Genomic DNA, 7,287 nt, shown 5'->3' on the forward strand with positions numbered 1-7,287 from the left:
ACTATGTACCTAAGAGTGGAATTGATAGGCTAGGCTTTAGGAACATATAGAATTTACTAGATAATTCTAAATCTTTTTGAAATTGTTATACCAATTCACACGCTCACCAGCAATGCTTCAATGTTCTCCCCATCCATTCTAACAGTGTTGGTCAACTATTGGATCTGTAGTGGGCATATATTAAGTTTTCTTATTAATTCTCTCAAGAGAAGTTATATATGTTAAACATGAAATGATAGGCTTTGGTGCACTAAAAAGTTAATCTTGAAATCTCAGTGGTTTAATACAATAAAAGTTTATTTTTCATCCACATTACATATTCACCGCAGGTCAGTGAGTGGCTGTTCCACAGTGTTATTCATGGACCCAGCCTGAAAAATAATCTACCACCTTGTAACAGTGCCATCTGTATTATATAGCTTCTGAGGTTGTCACTGAAGGGAAATAAAGGAATGCATGCAGCATACCAGCTTTAAATGGCCTTGGCCTAGATGTGATTAACAATATGACTAGAAATAACAATTGCCCTCACTTTACTGAAAAGAAAGTTGAGAAATGTAGAACTTTATGCATTATTTACTGAGCACCAACTGATGCTGCCACGTGTAAGATTATTGCATAAGTTTCACTTTAAAAATTCATAGATTCCAGCCAGGTGCGGTGGCTCATGTCTGTAAACCCAGCCCTCTGGAAGGCCGAGGCAGGCAGATAACCTGAGGTCAGGAGTTCAAGACCAGCCTGGCTAATGTGGTAAGACTCCATCTCTACTAAAAATACAAAAATTAGTCAAGCATGGTGGCATGCGCCTGTAGTCCCAACTACTCGGGAGAATGAGGCAGGGGAATCTCTTGAATCTGGGAGGCGTACACAATTTCTGTTTTGTTTGTATTATTATTATAAAAATACACATTTGTCTCCTGTTATGAAAATAATTTTATTTTTACATTGCTTCAGTTTGTCATCATAAGTAAGTATACATGATTGTATTAGTCTGTTTTCATTCTGCTGATAAAGATAGCCCCAAGACTATGAAGAAAAAGAGGTTTAATGAACTTACAGTTTCACACGGTTAGGGAGGCCTCACAATCATGGTAGAAGGTATGGAGGAGCAAGGCACATCTTCCGTGGATGGTGGCAGACAAAGTGATAGCTTGTGCAGGGAAACTCCAATTTTTAAAACCATCAGATCTCGTAAGACTCATTCACTATCATGAGAACAGCACAAGAAAGACGTGCCCCCATGATTCAGTCACTCCTGCACCAGATTCCTCCCACGAATGTGGAAACTGTGGGAGTTACAATTCAAGAAGAGATTTGGGTCAGGCACAGCCTAACCATATGATTGTAGGGACTGAAACTGCCTCTGTGAAAATTATAACTGAGGAAATTATGACAGTGAAAGAGATCAGATCTAACCAAATCTCTCTTGCTTCTAACCTTTAAGCTGTCCTTTTTCATTCTTGGGTGTAGGCTGAACTAACTTTCAGAATAAATTGAGTTAATGGTTTGACTCTGAAACAAAATTGTTAATAGCCTTTTCCCAAGACGACCCCCTTTTTGCCTGGGGATCATCTGCCTTTGAGGGAATAACAAAGTAGCTTAAAAAAGCTACAAAATTAGAAATTACAGTTTAGGGGTCATGCAGCCTCTGGCTCCAACAATCTGGACCTTCCCAAATTGCTCCTAGGGATATCATCACTACTGTAAAACCTAAGATGAGTGCATGAGATATTTTGCAGGCCCTCCACTCCATGGATCAGTTGACAGCACCCAGACTGGTAATATAGCTCAACTGGTTCTGGCATCCCATCCAGGAACAGGAGACAGCAAGAAAACTTCACTTCAATCCCCTATGATTCCATCTCCAACCTGACCAATCAGCATGCCCTACTTTCCAGCCAAATTATCTTTAAAACCTTTGATCCTCGAATTTTAGGGAAGACTGACTTGAGTAATAATAAAACTCTGGTCTCCAGCACACCCAGCTCTGCATGAATTACGCCCTCTCCATTGCAATTTTCTTGTCTTGACAAATTGATTCTGTCTAGGTAGCGGAAAAGGAAAACCAATTGGTCAGTTACAGTATTTCTTAGTAAACTTGACAGAATATCAAGATAACACGAATATTATTATTATTTAAGCAGTGGGGTAAATAGATGTCCCCATTTTTTCTAGCTGAAACAGACTCTATGGTAGGGAAGTTTCAATTATTATCTTATAAAGTGGCTATAGAATGATTTCATAGGTATCTACATTGCAAATTTAAAATTATATTTATATTTAATTTTCACCCCACAGGAAATTTAAAGGTATAATTAATCCAGGACATACACTAAAATCAACAATCTATTGCAGACAAAATTTCAATTACCAACAGTGAATAATGCATACAGGGCTTTTACATGATAGGTCACTTATTCTTTTAAGCACTTTAATTATTAGAACTCATTAGCACATTATGACCAAAGTCTTTTTAACATGTATAGATTGCAATAAAAATCAGTTAAAGAACTAAAATTTGACATATTGATTTTCTCCTGCTTCATTCGAAAACTAATTTAAATATGTATTTTACTTTCAAAGTTAGTTATTATATCATATTTCTCTGTCAAAATCCTTTTACAGTCTGTGTCTTGGTGGTAACCATAATGTGAATCAGAAATTCATCATGATCTTTTGAACTGGCCTAGAGCTCTAACCTAATCTAATTGATTTAATTTAATGCTCTCAAATTTGAAGACTCAGATAAAGCAATATATGTAATATGACTATCAATACTACTCTGAAATGTGTAAGTATCCTAAAATACTTTGTCTCCACTCCTTCCATAAGAACTATAATTTACTTGGAGCTTACTATTTGACAAAAAATTTGAATACATTATTTTTACAATAACTGTATAAAAAAGAAAATAATATTATTTCCAGAGCATGAGATAAATTGTCTTACCCAAGTTTGCACAATTAGTAAATTACAGAGCCAGGATTTGAATATGTTTCTGTCTGGTCCCTAACTCTATCCCTTTCCCACTCTACCACAACTCATTTAGTAAAATACAATTTCCTTATTTAACTGTTCGTTTTTCCTTTGTCATTTAGATTGATCCAGTTTACTGAGAAACCTAAAGAACATTGTCAGCTGGACTGGCTGTGGCTTTCCTAGGGCTTTACTAGGCAAGGGCTGCATTTGGTTAAGTAGGAAGAATCCCTTAATATGAGAATAAAAGAGGGAAAAAATCAAGCAAAAATTTATCCTTGTTAAAACTCAAACAGTAGAAAATAGTAAAGAAATTGCTTCAATTTCAGAATCAGAATAATAGTAAATCTGAAAATAAGAAATTACTATCATTCATTTATAATATTAAAATTAGTCTTAAGATAATGCTTTTTCCTTTAAAATACATTGCAAGTTTTTATCCTAATGTTTAGCATCAACAGTTTGTTGTTCTAAATTTTTCAACAAAAATTTTTCCACAATATTATGCCCTACTAGAAATATAAGGAGATCTGAGTTTGACTTCAAACTAGAATATTCATTGATGTAGTTGGTCAAAGGAAATGTAATGAGCAGTAAAGTTTTTGTAGATATGAAAGGAGCTATCTCAGCTAAACACAGTAATTACAGCCAACATCATTGATGCTTTTTAGACAATAAAGAAACTTTAAAATTATACCATTTTATTAGGCATATGCTATGAGTTCTAATACTTGTACATTTCAAGGTTTTAACAGAGGGAAATGCAGTGTGGATACTTAATAGCAGACAATAGTACCATCCTGTAGATGTATTATCCTTATAGGTAAAGAGTTGTCAAAAGAATTGTGACCTCTGCTTAATATATCAGAGGTGAGAGAGTGCAATTTAACTTCTCTCCTTGGAGAAAGCACATTTCTCTTTTTTTATTCCTCCAAAGTATTCATATTCTTTCTTAATCATGTCCACACATTAGTCTGTATTTCACAGAGATTAAGATAACATATTGTGCAACTAAGAGTCATCTACATTGAAATTTTGCCTTTGATACTTACTATTTGTGTGACTTTGGTGAAGTTCATTTACTTTGTCAAGCCGCGGTTTTCTCATCTATAAAATAAGCATAACAATTTCTCCTGCCTCCTGTGCTGTAAGAACTGAGACGATGTGTATACTCACACGTGTTTTACACATAGTGTCTAGAAAGTAGTGAGCTCACAATAAATTTTAGCTTTTTCCATTGATGGTTCTTATTACAAATAAAAATATTTCCTTAATTTTATTATGTTTATACATCATCTGGAGAAACTGGTTTGTAAAAGAATTGCATGTCACTTAACTATATAATAAAACTCCTAAAGTGAAAACATCAACTCCCCAAAGACAAACAGGTTTAGAAAAAAAAGTATTACTAGGTTACTGAATAATACCTTCTACTCATTAATATAAATTATTTGCTAAGACAATAAAAAGTATGAGGGAATTAGTAACTTAGTTCTCTAGTAAAAGCTATCTACATCTTATATTTAAAAGTGTTCAACCTTTGTCTTACTCTCTTGTTTCAATAAACATCATCTATATCACTCACCCAAGCTGGATATCTTGCAGTACTTAATAACAGAATGCTAACTCAGCAACCCCTACTAAATGGTCAGAAAATCTTGCCTCCTGAATTTTTATTGGGTTTGTTCACTTCCCTGTATTTTAATTGCCATTGTCATGATTCAGGCCTACATCGTAATTCTACATAGTCTGCTTCGGAGCCAAATGTCCCACTAAAGCAGAATGAAGATCTATGTATTTATGTGGGTTTATCTCTTCTACTAGATTTAGATTTTATGTAACAATTTACCACTGATTCTTCCATATCCTGCATTTTTATGTCTAATAAAAGGTCATTGCATTAGATGATAAACCATCACTTGTGAAATCAGGCCATTTCTCTACCTTATTTTGTAAAGAATCCCGATTATCCATTACAATATGCCACTCTCTCTACAGAAACAGAATAAAAGCACTTGACCTTAATTTAATCTTATTTCACTGCTCTATAATTTCCACATTTTTTGTCTTTTGCTCACATGGGATTATTGTTAACAATAGTAGCTAATATTTGTTAAAGACTTCTTTTAAAAAAATAGCTCCTGGATTCATTGATTTTTTGAAGGGTTTTTCATGTCTCTCTCCTTCAGTTCTGCTCTGATCTCAGTTATTTCTTGGCTTCTGCTAGCTTTTGAATGTGTTTGTTCTTGCTTCTCTAGCTATTGTAATTGTGATATCAAGGTGTTGATTTTAGATCTTTCCAGCTTTCTGATGTGAGCATTTAGTGCTATAAATTTCACTCTTAACACTGCTTTAGCTCTGTCCCATAGATTCTAGTATGTTGTGTCTTTGTTTTCATTGGTTTCAAATAACTTCTTTATTATCTCCTTAATTTCGTTATTTACCCAGTAGTCATTCAGAAGCAGGTTGTTCAATTTCCATGTAGTTGTGCAGTACTGAGTGAGTTTCTTAATCCTGATTTCTAATTTGATTGCACTGAGCGACTGTTTGCTATCATTTCTGTTATTTTGCATTTGCTGAGAAATGTTTTACTTCCAATTATATGGTCGATTTTAGAATCAGTGCTATGTGGCACTGAGAAGAATGTATATTCTGTTGATTTGTGTTGGAGAGTTCTGTAGATGTCTATTAGGTCTGTTTCATCCAGAACTGAGTTCAAGTTCTGAGTATGCTTGTGAATTTTCTGTCCCATTGATCTGTCTAATATTGACACTTTGGTGTTAAAGTCCCCCACTACTATTGTGTGGGAGTCTAAGTCTCTTTGTAGGTCTCTAAGAAGTTGCTTTATGAATCCAGGTGATCCTGCATTGGGTGTATATATATTTAGGATAGTTAGCTCTTCTTGTTGCATTGATCCCTTTACCATTATATAATGCTCTTCTTTGTCTTTTTTGATCTTTTGTTGGTTTAAAATCTGTTTTATTGGAGACTAGGATTGCAACAGTCTTAAAGATTGTTGGTAAAATGCAAATGTCATTAAAATATAAACATGTGGTCTAAATTATGCAGGTCAGTTAATAGGTTTGTTAAATGTTTTAATATTATAAACTGGTTCTTTGGCTTTTGAGAACTGTTCAAATTGTCTGTTTCACAATTGGTAAGGCCTGAGGACATATCCAATTAACCATGCTTTTAACTATGCTGGAAGGAGTCAAACATTATCAGTGCCTAGTGCATAATAAAAACAACGTACTAGACTCTACATTAAAGTTAACTATTGCTAAGATTTACCATTATAACATGCAATTGAGACCACTGAAAATTGATTAACATGCAAGGTGTGTAAAAGCAATAAAATGTATTTTTAGTAAAAGATTATAAGAAGGCCTTTGGGAGGCTGAGGCGGGTGGATCACGAGGTCAGGAGATAGACACCATCCTGGTTAACATGGTGAAACCCCGTCTCTACGGAAAATACAAAAAATTAGCCGGGGGTGGTGGTGGGTGCCTGTAGTCCCAGCTACTCGGGAGGCTGAGGGAGGAGAATGGCATGAACCCGGGAGGCGGAGCTTGCAGTGAGCCGAGATCGCGCCACTGCACTCCAGTCTGGATGACAGAGCGAGACTCCGTCTCAAAAAAAAAAAAAAAAAAAAAAAAAAAAAAAAAACCAGAATTATAAGAAGGCATGAAATGTAAATGTTTACCTTGGGTTAAAAGATCTTTTTGAATTGGATGAGGTAAACCTGAAGGCTTAAACAAGTTGTGGAAGGATTATAAAAATTAATCTTGCAAAAGAAATTATATATGTAAACTTCTTAACTAAATTCAAAAGGGTAATATATGGCATATATGGCTATTCCGTAAAGTGTCCATTGAAATAAGAGCACAACAACGTTCCCTTAAAGCACTAATCTCTTTAGCAAAATTTGTAAAGGGTTATAAAAGATTTAACAGTTATCTACACACACACAAACAAAAATTACATTTATAAGAACTAAAAATTAGGTGAGCACGCAGAGTACCCGCTTTTAATTTAATAAGTTACTGGAAGAGACACTAAAGAGGTTAAAAAAACAGTCTTGAATCACTGATGCTAGCTCTCCCCCATCCACCAGCAGTGGAAGCATAATGTGGACAGTGTTTCTATGCCCTGAGGAGAGAAAGATGCCAGCAATTCTGAGGCATTTAACTCAGTGTTGCCCTTATTATCACAGAAAAGAAACCTGAACCAAACTCAGCTGATGCCAGTCACAGAAGGTGCAATTAAACCAGCCCTAAGCAGAGAGGAATCACTGATCCCAGAGGTCTGAAA

This window comes from Theropithecus gelada, chromosome X, assembly GCF_003255815.1.
Source record: "Theropithecus gelada isolate Dixy chromosome X, Tgel_1.0, whole genome shotgun sequence".
NCBI lineage: Eukaryota > Metazoa > Chordata > Mammalia > Primates > Cercopithecidae > Theropithecus > Theropithecus gelada.